This window comes from Rhamphochromis longiceps, linkage group LG7, assembly GCF_057381845.1.
Source record: "Rhamphochromis longiceps isolate RC_006_pf linkage group LG7, R_longiceps_female_GT1.1, whole genome shotgun sequence".
Lineage (NCBI taxonomy): Eukaryota > Metazoa > Chordata > Actinopteri > Cichliformes > Cichlidae > Rhamphochromis > Rhamphochromis longiceps.
In genome coordinates, this window is record NC_140563.1 from 55,468,209 (window position 1) to 55,487,923 (window position 19,715).

Sequence of the window (19,715 nt, forward strand, 5' to 3'; positions counted from 1 at the left end):
TAGTGTGGATGAATGATAAATGGACTGATTCTTATGTAGCTCTTTCTACTCTCCCAGAGTACTCAAAGCACTCTATACTACGTGTCACATTCACCCAATCACACAAGCACTTTCTTCTAAGATTTCTAACATTCATACACAGATGGATGCATCAGAGAGCAACTTAGGGTTAGTACCATGCCCAAGGGTACTTGGCATGCAGACTGGAGGAGCCAGGATCAAACCACAAACCTTCCGATCAGTAAATGACCTGCTCCACCGCCTGAGCTACAGCCAAGGAAGTAAATGGTTGATGGAGGCTCAATATCTGAGCAGTGGAGATTAACATCACTGTCTGCTACCTTTTTTCCTTCTTTTGTTTTTGTCTCTTGCCTGTCTTGACATAGACATTGTCATATGTCCTGTAGTTGGCACCCCCCGCTATGTGCCAATTGTGAGGAGGGAACCTGTGACCACCAGGACTGTTAGGAGGTGGTCAGAGGAGGCAATAGCGGAACTACAGGGCTGTTTCGAGGTGACCGACTGGGAAACACTCTGTGAGCCTCACGCCGAGGACATCAATGGGCTTACTGAGTGTATCACAGACTACATAACTTTCTGCACCGACTCCATTGTTCCAGCTCAGACTGTTCATTGTTACCCAAATAACAAGCCGTGGGTGACTAAGGACATCAAAGCCCTCCTCAACAACAAGAAGAGGGCTTTCAGAGGGGGCAACAAAGAGGAGGTGAGGAAGGTCCAGGTGTTACTAAAGGACAAGATCAGAGAGGCTAAGGACAATTACAGGAGGAAGCTGGAGTGGAAACTCCAGCAGAACAGCATGAGAGAGGTGTGGAGGGGCATGAAGACCATCACTGGATTCAGGCCAACCAACAGCAGGGGAGCTGAGGGAGGTGAGAATAGAGCCGACGAGTTGAATCTGTTTTTCAATAGATTCGACACCACAGTGTCTGCTCCCACCCCCACAACCTCACCTGCAGTCAGCCTGGAATCCAGAGCCACACCACTGTGCCAGCCTCTCTCTTCACATGTTGCCTCCTGTGAGAGTCCTGACACCCCTCCCCCACCCATCACCTTCACTCAATACCAGGTTGAGATGCAAATGAGGAGACTTCACTCAGGCAAGTCTGCTGGACCAGACGGAGTGAGTCCCCTTGTCCTCAAGGCCTGTGCCCCCCAGCTGTGTGGAGTCTTTCATAAACTGTTTATGCTGAGTCTGAGTCTGCAGAGGGTCCCGGTGATGTGGAAGACATCATGCCTCGTCCCTGTACCAAAGACGCCTCGTCCCAGTGGCCCCCAGGATTACAGGCCCGTGGCACTGACCTCCCACATCATGAAGACCCTGGAAAGGCTCATCCTGGACCAGCTGCGACCCATAGTAAGACCACATCTGGATCCCCTTCAGTTCGCTTATCAGCCTCGTCTCGGAACAGAGGACGCCATCATCTACCTGCTCAATCGTGTCTACACCCATCTGGACCAGCCGGCGAGCACTGTGAGGGTCATGTTTTTTGACTTTTCCAGTGCTTTCAACACCATCAGGCCGACCCTCCTGGGTGATAAGTTAGCAGCGATGCAGGTGGATGCTTCTCTGGTGTCCTGGATTGTTGATTACCTGACAGGAAGACCACAATATGTACGTCTCCCACAGTGTGTGTCTGACAAGGTGATCAGCAACACAGGGGCACCACAGGGGACTGTCCTCTCCCCCTTCCTCTTCACCCTCTACACCACAGACTTCAGCCACTGCACAGAGACCTGCCATCTTCAGAAGTTTTCTGATGACTCTGCGGTGGTTGGATGCATCAGCAGGGATGATGAGACAGAGTACCGGGCTGTGGTCGACTCCTTTGTCACGTGGTGTGAGCAGAATCATCTGCAGCTCAACGTGGCAAAGACCAAGGAACTGATCGTGGACTTCAGGAAGACCAGGAAACACTTGACCCCTGTTTCAATCCAGGGGGTCAGTGTTGACATTGTGGAGGACTATAAATACCTTGGAGTACACATTGACAATAAACTGGACTGGGCTAAAAACACCACAGCACTTTACAGGAAGGGCCAGAGTCGTCTCTATTTTTTGAGGCGACTGAGGTCCTTCAACATCTGCCAGAAAATGCTGAGGATTTTCTATGAGTCTGTGGTGGCCAGTGCGATCCTCTATGCTGTTGCATGCTGGGGGAGCAGGCTGAGGGTCGCAGATGCCAACAGACTTAATAAACTGATCCGTAAGGCCAGCAATGTTGTGGGGATGGAGCTGGACTCCCTCAAGGTGGTGTCGGAGAGGCGGATGCTGTCCAAGATAAAGACAATGTTGGATAACACCTCCCACCCACTCCATGACATGTTGGTCAGTCACAGGAGCTCGTTCAGTGAGAGACTGAGATTACCGAAAAGCACCACTGAACGACACAGGAAATCATTCCTGCCTGTGGCCATCTCCCTGTACAACGCATCCACTTAACACACTGTTTGCTGCTACAACTACACATGTTTCTTTTCCAAATATTTATTTATAAGTGACTTATGTATGTATGTATGTATATATATGTATATATTGTACTATTCTTAGTTAGCGTATTGTCTGTCTTGTCTTAATGTTGGTTTAAAATGGAGCACTGTAACAAAAAATAATTTCCCCCAGGGATCAATAAAGTATTCTGATTCTGATTCTGATTCTGATACTATTTCACATATAATGCAATAGCTGAAGTAACACAAAAAGAAAGGAATAAATAAACATAGTAAAGAGTCCCAAGAACAAGAGGAGCCTGTAGAGATTCTATGCAGGAGTTCTTGTGAAAGCAAAATGTGTTTGGCACCACCGTGCATTCAGATCGCAATTCTGATTGCAAACCTGCCAGACGGCACGGGATTCAAAAAAGGGGAAGAAAGGAAAAACACTTTCTGTCTGCTCATAGGATACCAGTTCTTTGTGAGTCTCTGCATGCTAGCAAGAAGCTAGTCATTAATAACTGAGAGTTGTGTTAAAGCCGAGTGTCTGCCAATCCCAGACCAGCAGTCAGATATTCAACGGGTAGCAAATGAGTTTGAAGGTTTGAAGCATTGCAGCCTCAATTTTACCCACAATTCAGTCCCCAAAGTCATCTTTGAGTCATAGAGTCACCTCAAGACGTTTTACTGTGCAAGTTAAATATCCTACAAATAAAAAAATGAAAAATCTAAATTTTGCAGATAAATTTTATATAAATTATATTTAAAAAATATGAAGGATGTTAGAGTCTGTTGATCCAGGTTCACCTCATCTTCTTTGTTACTGTGTTTAAATGAGATACTAGACTCATATTGATGTACAATAACATTTGGATAAATTATTTTTTTCATTGCAACTCAACATTGCTGCTTTTTCGTGTATAAATGAATTGTTGATTTGTGAGGCTTTTTTTTGCTTTTCTTACAACAGTGCAATACTATTACAGCTCCATATGGTGTTTACATTTCTGAACAAAATGTTAAATGTGATTTGAAACAGACATCTGCATTCTCCAAGCAAAACAAAACAAAATCCAGTCGATAAAGGTAGGTCTGGCTTTGTTGCTGAGAAGAAAAGGGAACCTCAGAGGGTTCAGTTAATGGACTAAAACCATAAACCCGGATTATTACAATGGCACAAAGTAGATTTGTCACTTTTCATTGCAGGACAGTCTGACAAGGAACAAGAAGACATGTCTGGACTTCAAGATCCTGTGATGCAAGGAAATATTTACATGTTCAACAGGAAGTTTAAATATATGCTGAAGAGAGTCCACTCACAGCCTGAGGAGAAACTCAATAAATCTATCAGCATTCATAAAATTAAATCTTCTCCCAAGCATAAAAAGGCCCCAGGGATTTGGTCTGAAGGGGAACCGTGCAGATGGACAAAATGTCTGTGGAATGAAGTAAATAGTTGACACTGTGGTCCCCTTTAATTTAAGACTGCACATGTGTTTCACATGTTCTACACACTGCAATACGGCTCATTTGGATCAGGCACAAACCATTTAACGTTTGGTAGCCGCTGCTACGGAAACTATAAACAAATGTCCGTTATGATTGCAACTGAAGAATGTCTGCCACCAATGGATCAAAACAGTTAAACAACCATGTCTCCGACTTCCAAGACGCCAACACAGCAGCTCTGTGAGGCTGTACTTAGGACCAGCTGTGCTTTGACTTAATGTTAATGTCAGCAGGCCAACACGTAATAACAATAATGCTCGTAATAACAATGCAAGGATGCTAATGTTTAGCAGGCACATAAAGTTCATCACTTCAGGTTATCATGTTAACAGTTGCTTACTCAAAGCATATTTGGCTTCTTTTTACTAGCTTAACCTAAATCAGTTAAAAATAAGCCAAGAGATCATCAAATGAATTTGTCCTCACAGTAACAATTATGATTTATCAGTAACAAACTTCATATTTGTTCTCTCAGAACCACAAATGGGAATCTCATGGTGGCTCAAAGAGAAAGGTCAGGGACCACAGTCACTAAATCACCCACTGAGGTCCAACCACAGCTGTTTATTGCAGTGCTTCCAAAGGTTTTTCAGTCTGGACTAACCAACTGACGGACAAGAGAACTGTCACCACAACAGCCACACCTACACAGCTTTAAATTATGCACGGCCATAACAACTCACAACATCATCACTTTGGTCAAATTATAGTATAGACGACACTAAGAACATGCTCTGAGCTTTAAGTAAATGTTCAGAATTCAGCTTAAAATTAAGGTTAAAAAAACAAATGAACAGCAGCTTACATGCACAGAAAGCATCCTGTGATTACTGGCTGAAGTACATAAAAACACTGGTTCCATGACAGAACAATAATCTGGTGTGATTTTGATTAATGCTATCATTTCTTTATTCAAAAAAGCCAAAACTATACAAGCTTCAGCTTCTCGGTTCAACTCATAAGATTAAATAAGTTTTGTTTTGGCATTGGTGGGTTTTTACATTTTTATGAGCTCTTCTGATTAACAAAAGCCGTCAGTCCTTAAGTACCACATTTGCTGTGTGACAATAACATATTATCATTGTGTCCTTTGTGTGTGGCCTCCGACAAAACACACATCTAACTTTCTTTAGTATTATCAGCCGAAGAGTTAATTATAAAGATAATATTAACAATTACTATCTGGCTTTAGCTCATTAAATTTATGGTTCCTTTATTTCTCCTATAGCATTACAAGATATGACTGGATGGGAGTTTTTTTTATGTATTATTATCTCTTCTTCAAATGACATGTTTTTTTCCTGCTTTAAGAAGTCACCAAAGACTGAACATTCATACTGACACGCTGCTCGGTCCAGTTCTCTATAATCTAAACAATGAAACTGGCATAAAGAGAAGCAAAATGTTTCCTGTCCCACCTTAAGACAGCGATGTAATCGCTGTCTTATGAACTGATTCCTCTGTCTTACCTAAAAGGAATCAGTTCATAAGTCTTAACTTGGAAACTGTAAAGATAAAACTACCATTAGCATTAAATTGGATCATATCGTAAAATGAACAACAAAGCAAATAAATGGTTAAGGAGTCACAATTTAAAACTGAAAGTGGACTACAGTGTGTCAAAATAATGCCATGATTAATTAAGTACTTTTTCTTTATGCAGTTATGCAGTGCAGTCGAAGAGCAGCATTTTCCTGATTTTACTAGCTAGCCTTAAACTCAGGCCAGTCACGCTACCAGTAAAGTTCAGCCTGAACCCCTACAGTCAGGGTCTGATTCACCACTGACTAAGATTAATGAGCAGTCCTCATTAGTGGTTCTTTCTAATTGCCTTGTTCCACTTTTGGAATATAGTTTATGCTGGATACCTTTGCTAATAAGGACACTATAATTTCAAAGTATAGACCAACCAAGAACAGACTTAGTCTGTTGACCTGACAAAGCCCCACATGTATATTTACACCTCACACAAATCCCTAAGTTTAATAGAAGTTGAAAAAACACCAAAAATAGATTCAACTATTCCAGAATTATTGCACTCAACATTTAAAGCCCTCTATCACTTTGTATCTATTCTAAACATTCTTATCAAAAAATTCTCTGATTCACTGAGACAAAAAACTAAACAAAACAATGTAACACGTTTAGTAGTGGTTTGTGAGATGATTGAGAGAATAGAATAGCCTTTATTGTCATTGTACAGAGTACAACGAAATTGGAGTGCCACTCCCTTGGTGCAAGTTTCAATAATAAATATAAATGTAAAATATAAAAAGTACAAAAAAAACAATCGTAAGTACTCAAACAATAGTATGTACAATATATACAGGATAGCAGCATTAATATAATGACAGTATGAATAGCAGCATAATATAATGACAGTGACGGTATGGGATAGGTTCAATTGTTTTTGTGCTTATTTACTACGGTGATAGCTCTGGGAAAGAAGCTATCCCTGAATCTGTTTGTCCTGGTTTTATGTGACCTGTACCGTCGGCCTGACGGTAATAGTTCAAACAGTTGGTTGCTGGGGTGAGAGTGGTCCTTGATGATATTGCCAGCTCTGCTGAGGTACCGAGAGTTTGCAGTGACCTCCTGGCTGGGCAGAGAGCAGCCAGTGATCTTCTGGGCTGTGTTGATGACCCTCTGCAGTACTTTCCTGTCTGCAGCTGAGCACCCTGCATACCATGTTGTTATGCCGTACATTAGGATGCTCTCTATGGTGGCGCTGTAAAATGTCACCAGCAGCCTCTCCTCCAGGTTGTTCCTCCTGAGCACTCTCAGAAAGTGGAGACGCTGCTGGGCCTTTTTAACCACCGCTGTAGTATTTGCAGTCCAGGAGAGGTCATCAGATATCTGCACGCCCAGAAACCTCATGGAGTGTACCCTCTCCACACAGCTCCCGTGAATGTAAAGTGGGGCCGGGTCTGCTCTGCCCTTCCTGAAGTCCAAGATAAGTTCTTTAGTTTTCGTGGTGTTCAGTTGGAGGTTGTTAACTGAACACCACTCAGTCAGTCTGTTGACCTCATCTCTGTAGTCCGACTCATCCCCCCTTGAGATGAGTCCAACCACTGTGGTGTCATCCGCGAACTTTATGATGGTGTTTGAGAGATGGGTAGGGGAGCAGTCGGATGTGTAGAGCGTAAACAGGAGGGGACTCAAAACACATCCTTGTGGAGACCCGGTGCTGAGTGTGATGGTGCTGGACCGGTGGGGGCCGAGTCTGACAGACTGTGGTCTATAGAGGCTATAAAATGTTGAAATTGAGATACTGTGAGCCTACAAGTGGAATAATAAACAGCAAACACTGAAATAGTGCAATAAACAGCTCAGGCTGACACTGACTCTGAGCATCCCGTGGCTCTGTGGGCTGGAGATGTCCGTGGTCTCATCTTTTGGTCTTCCAAAGTCTTGTTTTTTTTTATCTATTTTAGCTGCGATGTTAGGAAGTCTTCTTGTTTAAGGCCTCCTTACGGAACAAAATAATCTAGAACATTTTATACTCTTTGTGATTCAGGTTGTTGCCAGTTTCAGTGTTTATGCTCTGTTACCAAGTTAAAGTCTAATATTCTGCTGAGCCGTATCTGTTTATCTAGACATCGGATTGTAAGGTTTTTTTCCAGAGGGGGTTTCCCGGATTTATAATCAACAAACTGTCAGTAACTCGTAAACATAGTGACATAGGGAAGCTTACTCTTTGATGACCTCATTAGTTTTATGATCCGCTATAACTCTTGCAGCCCAGTGACATTTGCAGGAAACGTTTAATAAGCTCCATCTGCCATCAATTTATTTCATGACAACAGCTGGTTCATTCATGGCTAATATCAGACGAATGACTTGGGAATTTCTAAGGTGAAATAATTGCAGTTAGGTGCTTGTAACAGCAGATGAACTGCAGGAAAAGGTAAATGCTGTTGGTTTGCAGCTCTAAAATTAAGCATCTAAAGACATAAAAACACTGTTTAATATTGCATCCTGTATTTATTATTATTATTATTATTATTATTATTATTATTATTATTATTATTATTATTATTATTAACACTGATGACAAGAGTGACAAGCCTCTATAAAAGATCCGTCCTCATGTGGCCACTGGATTCTCTACCGGCCATGTGCAGACAGTAAGCAGACCAGAGGTGTCAAAGCTCACATAAACATGAACTAATATGGCTCTGAAGGCATTACTAACCTCTTTTAGGTCACTCCTGAGGCTTGCCACAACATCTGCTGAGAGCAGCTTTAACTGACACTAAACTGACAGGCTGGATGGAGATCACCTCCCTTTGTTGTCTCATTGTAATAGCTCTAATGAGCTTCTGCTCCTCACAGATTAGAGGATCTGCAGGCCCAGACATTAGCGTAGTTGAAGGATTAATGACATGGGTCATTGATACCAGCTGTGTTTGTCTGTGTGGAGCTGGTGCTTAATCAACCTCAGGGTCTGATAGGCTTACTGAGATCGGTGACCAGTCAGTCATCACTGCCGTTGTTGCAGTTATGATGAAATTACTAATCAATCCCTTTTCATCAAAGCAGTATTATTAAGTCAGATCACAGTGATACACAGTATCGATCCTCGGGCTGAGCTACAGGAGACTACAAGAAAAAATGAATTTCATAAAACAGTGGATACATATGCACATGTATGTAGCATTTGTTACACTGTCAAAAGAAATTAACTGTCAGCATCCCATATATTGTTATGTACAAAAATTATATTACACGACATCACACATAATTAGATCGCCTGGCAACTGCTTAGCAACCCAAAAATTATCATCTTCTTTTAATATTTACTACTTTGATGGCTGACATGGTTTTTGTTGGGTTTTGTTGGCTATCTTAACTTAATCATTATTCTTTCTTGTGGTTTTCGTGTTCATATTTTCCTTGATACTACATCTCTCCTTCATTTACGACAGGGTAGATGTTGCTCAGCAGGTAGCGCATGTCATCTCCTCATTGGAAGGTTGGTGGTTTGAGTCCTGGCATGCCAACTAACTCTTGGGCAAGATACCAAACCCCGAAGTGCTTATTGAAGTGAAACAAAGTGCTCTGAATGAATCAAGTAGTGCTTCCCACTTTTCTTTGTCTCCGTGCTGTGATTAAGGTTTCGGTGTTTCTCGTCCCTCTGATTCCATAATTGTTTCCACTGGTGTCTGTTTCCTGTCCCTTTCTGCCCTGTGTTTGATTGTACTTACCGAAGGCCCCTAAAACCCGGTCCCCGTGTGTGTGTCTGTGTGTGTGTTTATAAGTTTGTGTGTGGTCTTGTCCCTTATCAGTTGTCAGATTAGCTGTTTGTTCTCCGTGTGTCTACCTCTCATGCCTCTTTGTTTACTTCGTGGATTCCATTATCAGTCAATAATTGATCACTTTTTCTTGTTTAACCTGCCTCTACATCCTGCACTTGGGTCCACTAACAAGATGTTTCAGCCCAAGTAAATGTAAATATACTTATGTGTGCTTAGATGTATGTACTGTATTTATTCTTACTGTCTAAAAATAGTAGCACATAATAGCACGTGTGGTGCATATGTTCTCCGGTTGCTGCTATAAAAATGGCATCCATGTAGTGCCCAAAATGTCTCACCAGCTGTCTGCACTTGTTCTCTATTAAGCCCAATGTGAAGATCACAAGCGAACAGGTCCAAACACAGCCTAAGAGTCCAGCCCGGTGTGCTGAGCTAAACCGCAGCATGCCATCATGTTCACAATGCTACAAAACTACTCTGACTTTAGGAATAGCATGCTTAGCAGCTACATGTCTGAACAAAATTTCATGGCAATCCATCCAATAGCTCACAGTCCCAGGAGTCATGGCATGACTAATAAAAACACGTCTAATCATACCAAATAATAAGTCTCAATTCAAATAGTCACTTATGACAGCTACTCCAATAAAACTACAGAGAAATACACATCTGCCGTTGCAGTCGACATCACCCGATTTCACTTCACTTTCATGTTTGATCAGTTTAGCTTCCTGAGTTAATGGTTTTACTGAGTTCTCGTTATTAAGGGAAAGAAAATATCTGCCAATTAAAACAGACAAAGAAGTACATGACATGCACCGACTGCATTAGGAATGTCTATTGTCACTGCTGCATGCCTCAGTGATCTCGCTGCTGTAAAGTTGAGATGTTCGGGGTTTATTAACCACAAAAAGAGATTTCTGAAAGCCACGGAGAAAATTGAGCAGCAGATATCATCATCCTCTGAGAAATTTAAAATGAAGTCATTACCGTAGGCTGCGGCTGCCATGATTGCTTTACTATAAATAACTTAATAATTCAAACAGTGACAAAGCACTGAATATCATTGCTTCTCTTTGATGTATTTTTCTGAAAATCACGAGCATGGATTATTCCAAACATTTGCACAGCATTATTGTCATATTAACAGCAAAGCCTGCCAACTCCAGAAGACAGTGGAAATGTGATTTTTCTTTCCATTAATAAATCTTCTTCGGATTTGAGAACAAGCAATACACATTGTCCCAAAACATCAGCCAAAGTCCCAGATGACAAATATCATCCAGAATGAAGCTGTAAATGTGTGAACTCTGATATCATGTTACGCACTTATGCCAAGACTGTTGGCATAATCTATTGGTGTTTATGTTAGTTACTAAACTGTAATCCTCTCCAGAGTGTCGATGACATTCATGCCAGCTGCAGTGCTAAGACTCTGTTTTCTGTTTAAAATACTTGTTTGGCACAGCGGAGCTTCCAACTTTTAAACAACCTACTGGACCAAAGTAATGTCCGCTTGCCCCCCCTTATCACAGCCTTTATTTATCTTTGAGTTGGAGGAGGTAAATTAATTTGAAAAGCTTATCAGGACAAGCTGTGCAGATGTTTTCTTTAACACTTACCTTTTCCTAATTTGTCTAAAGCTCATACTTTCCGAAACCATCTTTCTACCACTGCTTTAAAATACATACAAGTGAACTACAGCCAGCTGCTCCTGAATTCACAGGGGTTTTCCACAGTGCGTAGTTCCGCATGTTTGACATATCACTTTTTTTTTTAACGTTGGATGCAACCGAATTCCTAATGCAACCCCAAAGACATTTGTGTGTAAAATCAGATATTCACTTTATCTTAAAGAGAACAGAAGCATGGAGACTCCACAGGCCATGCCAAAAAATGTTCAGATAGGATGCTTAGACACAACGTTTGCGATTTCTTATTCATACAATATTATATCTACAAAAAAAAAAAATACAGATGCAGTAACTTGTGTAAGGCAAAGAGAAACTTTCAAGGCAAAAAAAGTGAAAGTGAAGCTTTCAGTCACTTGATGACGACTCCCTCTTCATCATAAGCTGTATATTTAGAATATGAAGAATTAAGAAAGAATTGTTTAGCTAAAGTTTCTAAGGATTCTGAACTAAGACACTTAATGTGTTTATTAAAATTTGAAATATTAATTACTGTCATTGTATTTTTGTGGGGAAAGGTAACAAACAAAACCACCTAGGTAACCACCTAAGTTTTTTAGATATATATGGTGTAGACTGAGACAAAACGGGGGAGAAAGAGGAAGCCATGCAGCAAAGGGCCACGGGTCAGACTCAAAGACTGGTCGCCTGCTCATCAAACTTGCCTTTTTTTCCTCCCTGCTTTAGGTCTTTGCTGATCAAGAGTGCTGATCAAGCAACACCACAAATTCAAACCAAATATTTTGAAAAATGAAACCAATATGAAGTGGCAGCAACTGCAGTTCCTCTAATAGCCACTTAAAGTTGGCTCCAAAACCATGGACAGTGTAAAAGATGGATGTAGCTATCATGACATCACCCACTGGTTTACAAAGTCCCTTTTTGCCTGCAGAAAATAGTGGTTGGGGATATTGCTGTGAAGCTTCTTGCTCAACAGTTTGTGACTGACCAGTCATTATCCAAAGAGCATAGATAATCCTCCATAGCATGACCAAGATTTGCAACCAGGTATCACCATATGATCTTCAGATAGAATTCAGGTTTAAGACACTTCCACATTGGCTTCATTTTTCTGACCTGGAAGATATAAGCACGTGTTTTATGCTGTATGTGCTCCACATACAAGTCACATCCGTAGCCTGTCATGGTATAATGTCCAAATCTGCAGAATTAAGGAAAATGTCCACACTTGAGAGACAGGTGGCTCCCATTTCAGCTTCAGTGTTCATTGCACAAAAAAATCCTAAATAAATGATCCAGTAGTCTTTTTAGACTGTTTTAGCTCATATTTGAAACATAAAAACAACCACAAACAGATGGGTGATATCAAACTGGTTATGTCTATCTGAAATAATGATCTAAGGTATCAGGGAGCGATCAATGTCTTAGTGAAAAATGAAAATTATAGTGCTTTTGATACCTAAAAGGAAATATAGTTCCCCTTCTTTCTAATGTCTCCACAGAAAAAAACTGGAATCACATTTGCCTAAAAAAATTGCTCAACACATATTTGTCAAGTTTGAACAAAGGACGTTCAAATTTAAATCTTATAATGCTTAATTTCAGTCACTTATTAATGACCTGTAGAGTTAATATTATAGTTCAGAAGAAGCTATGGGCCTATTGTGTATAGAAGTTACAGCACACAGCTGAAAACAGGCCTGGATGAGTTATAGCACTGGTAGTCTCTTCTGAACCAGCAGGGCCTCCCTGGTTTGCAGGCCTGCCTCATTCCTTTTAGCTGACATCTCCCCACTGTGGGAGATGGCTGGTCTTCACAGAGGCTATTCAGTCTGGCCTTAGTTAGCAGCTACTCAGCTCTTTTATCCACACAGCTGCAGGAACTCTGCGGTCTCCACTTGGACAGGGACATACGGAAAATGTGTGGGAGCACGAATTTGTTCACTCCCGTGACGTCTTCTACAGCTCAGGCTGCAGTTGTTACAATTCTTTAAATTGTTATTATTATATGAGAAGTAGTCTAATAAAAATTAATGAGCTAAGTCTACGAGAAATTTTCTAAACTTTGAAAATGCTTCAATATGAAGATTAATGACACCAAATATGATTCTAGCAGGGACATATAAACAGTAACTAAATCTTCTAACCCTGGATATGATTTAAGATCCTTTGTTCAAACAATAAATTTACCCGGTCAGGATAAAATACTGGAGCACTAACATGACAGCCACCCCACAGTCAGTCAGCCTGTTGTTATAATGATGTGCTGATGAGCCAGCTAGCCATCACTTGCTGTCAGCAGTGGCTCTGCTGTACAGATGCCTTAAAGTATACAGCCAGGTTAAAGTAAATACATCATGTAGATACAGTGGGCTACATTTCAAACTTGCTCTCACGCCATATTGAGGCAGCACAGCACCCCATTTGTCTCTGCATTGGACAGGAAGGACCGATATGTCTGGGCATAACCCTTACAGGATCATTTTATGCCTGGTAAACAGCATGAAGGTCAACATAAAGGAGATATTCTGTTAGCTTAGAAAATAAAAATCATGCCTGTTGTTGAGTCATGTTGTAGTTTCTTTCAGACCGCACTTTGCTGTTTTGTATAATACTGTGGGTACAGATTGTTTTAAGGGTTTATGACTCTTTAAGTCTTTTTACTGTGTCCAGGAGGCAGTCTCCAACATGTTCTGTATATTTCCAGCTGTGAGCTGTTAGCCTTCATCCTTTTCATTTATGTGCTAGTTTGTTATGAAGTGTGATGTTGTCCTGCAGGGTTGACAAAGTACCCACAAAACACCCATTACACTGATCCCACTCACTGTGGTTGCAGTTGGAGATCCTACCTATGTAAATTTATGAAGAAAACCCCCCCAAAACAAACAAAACTGGTGATTACGAATACATTTTAGGAGGTATTTGTGCTAAACACAGGTAAGAAGTAGGAGGCACCACTTTGTGCAACATTTACAAATCAATTATTTATTAAGTCTGATTTTTAAGGAGGCAGATCACTGATGCAGTGTCAGCACAGTTTGAGAGACACAAAATAGCATTGTTGAACCTGCCTTTGATTTCCAAATAGCTATTAGATGAAAACTTGTCATATCTCTGTATGGTGTGCAGGGTGCCTGCAGATCACACAGAAAGGATTCCAGTAAAGACCTAAGACAGGAAACAGATAAGACATGCAACTGGCCCTTCGGTTGATTCATCTACTGTTTGCCGAGGCCTCAACAGAAAAGGTCTCAGTGGAAAGGTGGCTGTCAAGAAGCCCTTAATGAGGAAGTGTAACAGAGATAAAAGGCAGAGGTACGCCAAGTTACACAGGAACTGGACTGAAAAGCATTTCAGTCTTATGAAGTGATGAATATAAATTTGAAATATTTTGTTCAGAATCAGCATCAGTATGTACGGAAGAGGTCAGGAGAGAGGCAACATGGAGAGTCTACAGCCGTCTATAACATACAGTGAAGGCTGTGCTGTGGTTTGGAGCTGCATATCAACCAGTGACGTTGGGGATTTTCTCCAAATTGATGGAATTATGAACACAGGTTTTGATTCACCATGCAATAAATCTTTCAGATTGGCAGTGGTTTCAAACTGATCTCAGTTTGTGCAGTAGAAGCATTACTGAAGCAGTGTGGGATCGTGTTGACAGCGAAGGGAACAAAAGGAGCCAATATCCCAAAAAAGAGCTTTGAATGTTCTTCATGATAATCAAGGTAAAAGTAATACAAGTAATAAATACTTTCCCAATCAGTGTTTGGTGGTAAATCTCACAGGTACGTGCATCATTGTCTAATTATAAAAAGGAAAAAAAATGTCAGCTGTCAATCCAAACAGGCCCAGAAGTGATGAAATAGCTACCAGAGGCAGAATCACTGAAGGTATCATAGTCATTAGTTTATAAATGTACACATGCCACACTGACACCCACCCAGGAAAGATAAAAAACCCTGAAAATCTTTAGACTTGACTGACCAAAGCTGATTATCTGGCAGGGCCACTTATCCAGGGCAGACTAGCAGCCTAAGCAAAGAAGGAGATCCAAATGCTAACCTCTACTCTGAGTCTCTCGAATGACTCAACTCCTCGTTTCCACCATATCCCCAGCTGGCCAATTAGATCCTTTAAGTATAATTTCTATTTTTCTACACAAGGTATGTCTGACTAAATAAATCAAAGGTACTGCAGGAAGCAACTTCAGCACAGTAGTTCCTTGAAAAGTTATTTACTTTTTGGCTCTTGATTCTATTTGTATAAAGTGTTGCCAGAAATGCTGCATGAGCTCCTGCACAAGGACAACTTCATGCAGCTGCTGCACGTGCAGCTCCACGTGTTGTGTTTTCAGCAAACATTTGCAATCAAACTGAGGTCAAGAGGAAGGAGTATTTACATATCACACACAAATATTAAGCTCACAGTTCATAAACAATATTTTTCATCTGTCATAGTCACACTAAATATGGGACACGAGTCAAAAACACTTCAGTGTTATTGTTACAAACAGCTTAGAAGTGTCAGTTTGTTGATATTTTTCTCTTTTGCAGTAGAGATATTTCTAATGTGGAGCTGTTTCATTAGCATAGCGTATAAAACATGAGATACCGTCATCTCGTCCTGTTTCCAGTGGAAAGTCATCATTTCTGGGAAATACGAATTGAGATAAAGTCATTTAGTCTTAGAGTGATAATGACAGATAATAAAAGATATGCAACATTGTGGGAGGACTATCAGCACAAAGAGATTCCATGAAAAACATAATGAAATTAAAATTAATAGCTTTAAACTTTACAAGATACAGATGTAAAGATGTAAAGTAACTAAAACTGGAAACACTGAGAAAGCCTGCTTATAAAAATACAGATAAAATAACAAAATAATGAGTTTGCCAATGTGTTCTCCTCAGGTTGTTCCAGAGAGTAGGTGCTCTAACATAAAAGACCTGGGCATCCTTTCTCATCAGCTGGGATTGTGGGATGGCAAGCACATCCTTGGCTGAATACCTCATGTTATGACCTGGCACGTATGAGGAATATTTACAAGAGGGATAATCATAGTAATCGATAATTGTTTTGAAATGAGAGCGAGTATATATTTAAGGATGAAGGCCTTGAAGTTTCAGTTAATATATTTCTTAGTGACATATCAAGCACTACTTCCAGGAAAGCAGCAAGAAAGATGAGAAAGACTCAGCCATTATTCCTACCAAAAATAAAGTTTCTCTAATGTAAAGGCATGTGCTTAGTTAAAATTGCTACATATTAGTATTAGTATTTAGTATTTAGTATTTATTTATTTATTGTCATTGTCAAGAACAATGAAATTGCGTTTGGGGCTTCCATACAACCCAAAAAAAAGAAGAAAATAATAAATACCCTTTAAAACCCAAGTGTACATATTTAACCCAGTGTGACTCCAATGCAATAAGACAATCCTTAGCAATAATGTTCGTAGAAATTCAGACAAAGACCTGAGAAACATGACAAAATACAACAATGCAACCCATTCAATATTATTGTACTGTGAGATATGATATCAGATATGATAGTTATCTATTTAAGAAAGAGGGGGGGGGGGGGGGGGGGGGGGGCAGGAGGGGGAAGAGAATAAAGATATGATGCACCAATGCAGACCAGTTCATTGCTATTAAGAAGTTGGATATGGTTATTGTCCGTGAGAGGGGGGCAGAGAGTTCAGGAGCCTCACAGCCTGTGGATACAGGCTGTTGGCCAGTCTGGATGTTCTGACCTGTACCTTCTCCCTGAGGGCAGCAGATGGAAAAGGTGGCGCGCAGGGTGATGTTGGTCCTGCAGGATACTGTGCACCCTCCTCAGACAGCGAGTGGGGAAGATATTACTGATCTCTGGCAGACTTGTTCCAATAATTCTGCCAGCTTCCTTCACCACCCGCTGGAGTGCTTGCTGATCGGCCTTGGTGCAGCTGGGGAACCACACTAGACTGGCTTTGATAAAGCATGCTGAAATCCATCATCATAGACCAAGATGCTCCAGGAAGTCAGGAAGCCGTACACATGAACTAGCAAAAGACAAGGCTTTTGAGCTGTTTGAGAAGACTTCCACCCACATCAGGTCAGCGAGAGAGTCCTAAATCCTATACAAGACAAATTTCTGATGACACAGTTTCCCTCATCGAAAGCCCCACCGCAACCAACCAAAACAATCTGCTGTTACCACGACAACTGCACGATTTGCCTTCAGATGTGGGTGACAGTAGGAGTGGGAACATTTCCGTAGAGGTTACTCATACAGGAAGTTAATGTGGGACACATGGCAAACCCTGCATAGGTTTACACAGGCGCCCACTCTGACATGCTTTTTGGTCTTCGGTGTCTTTTTCCCCCTAAATGCCCAAACTCTCAATTCAGCCTCTCAAGATAAGAATTTGCCAACATATCACCATTTTACATTTTTGTACACTGAAAGCAGTGAGTGACTCATAGGTCACTCAATGTTATTTTGTGAGTTAAATCATGCCATTAATCTGTCATGTCTGTCACATCCTGTTTCTTTCTTGGTCAACTTCTTTCTTTGTTTCTGTTTTGTCTGCTCCTTTGCCTGCATCAACTTCTCATTGCCCTTGTTATTGTGCCCTGTCTTATTTTGGTAATTGGCTTTCCTCACACAGCCTTTGTTGTTTTACTTCCTGTCCGTGCCTGTTTTTCTGCTCCTTATGATCGACTGCTCCGAACTGATTGTTTTCACCCATATTCATTAGTTCCACCTGTTCACAATTAGTTCCCTGTGTATTTATAGCTCTCTTTTATTTTTTATGAATTGTTAAGACTGTCTGGGTTCTCCTTCACTCCTGTCTTGATTTGAATCACTCCTCTGGTCTCCTGGGTTGTAAACTGTGTTAGCAACCAATGGCTTCCTTGCCAGTTTTATTCCTGCCTTCTCTTGTCTGCATTTGGGTCCTCTTTTTGAATAAAACATAATGCTTAAAGAGAAGATGGTGCCTTGAGCTATAATTATGCTGAAAACTAGTCTAAAAATGTTACTTTAAGGCTGGACTATTTTTATTCCTCTTGTTTTAAAAACTCCCTGGAAAAGCTTTCACTTGATCCAAAATGCTACAGTGAGAGTACAAATGGGGTTGTTACGGCTGTGGCCATAAGAACACTGTGTGGGCTGTTTTGTTCTGTGTCTCTTTACTGTGTTTAAGACTCTTTACAGGTCCCTCCCCTAATGAAGAGTAGTGAGCAGCTGATTGGACCATGGAACAGGTGACCACATTCAAAAAGCTGCTCTGACAGCTCCCGGGAGAGAGAGAGAGAGAGAGTGGGGCGAGCGAGCGAGCAAGCAAGCAAGCAGGCAGGCAGGCAGGCAGCTTGACAGCCGACGCGGTCCTGACCCTGGTTTTCCCAGCCTATACTTTTACTGTGTATTTGTGTGAGCGTGATCTGTGAGAGCTGCTCTTGGTGCATTAACTTAGTGCTTAGGCACTCTTAGGCTGAAGCGGAAGGGGTGAGCCACCTTTTTCTTTGGAACAGTTTTCTCCTGTTTTCCGGGTTAGGGAGCGAGGGTTAGTATTGTCATTTGTTTGTTCTGTTTCTTTCTTAGGGTTTAGTTAGTTTTCTCTGGTGGGACTTAGTTGGTTTTGTTTATTATTTTGGCCTGGGTTCACCCTGGAGCTATGCTTCATTACCTTAAATAAAATCACCTTTTTTTACTCACAACTGGTTTTGGATGTCTGGCTTGGGAACCAGGGCGGGGATTTGTCTCTCTCTTCTCCAACCTTATGTGCGTCTCTACACGCCTAGACTAGGGGCGTAACAGGGGTCTACAAACAGAGATTTATGGCTTCTCTTTACTTGCTCCCTGTGAATTGAATTTAAAATCCTTACAGTGTACAACATCCTGAATGATCAGGTGCCATCATATCTTGAGGGCCTCATACCAGAGCAAAGACTGATGTTCAAGTCTCTCCAACTGCAGGTTTACTTTTTTTTTGAGTTTCTAAAAGTAGAATGGGAGGCAGACCCGTCTATCAGGCCTATCTGATCAGGTGACTCTGGCCCATCCCTTAGTTATGCTAATATATGCTTTGACTTTTGGGGGGATAGAAATGGTGTCTGTTTTCTGAATCTAAACTGGGTTCTGGTTCCACAGAAGCGAGGCCTCCAAATTCAAGGCTATCTTTCCCACTCTACCTTTAAATACCCTAGGAATCACAAATAAACCAGCACTCTGAGAGCAAAGTGCTCTGATGGGGCGATATGGTACTATAAGGTTTTTAAGTTATGATATGGCCTGATTTTTCAAAAACTGTGAGAAGGTTTTAAATTGGATCCTGGATTTAACAGGGAGCCAGTGAAGAGAAGCCAATATGAGAAAAAGAGCTCTTTCTTTCTAGTCCCTAAAGTACTCTGGCTGCAGCATCTTTGATCAACTGAAGGCTTTTCAGTGAGGTTTTAGGACAAAATCATGCTAATTAACTACAATAATCCATTCCAGAAGTAGTGAATGCATAAGACAAAGCATTTATTAACATAATCAAAATACTGTTATGAAACAAAAAGCAGTGAAATCTATCTATTACTTTTAAAACTGGAATCTATCTTTAATTTTTGCCTACAAACCAGTCTGCATAAGAATCACCATGACAAACTGTCTGTTTTCTTTGTTGACGTTTGTCCCCTGGCGATATTAAAATTTGAAACCCTGACAGTTTTTCCAGGTTGTATCAAACATCAGTTTCTGTTCTGCCTCAAACTGCGCTCCACCTCACGGAGAACATGATTCAGAAACCATGGTGAGGAAATCACAAACATCTCAAATAGACCGATCGGGGAAAAGATGTTGCTTTCAACCAG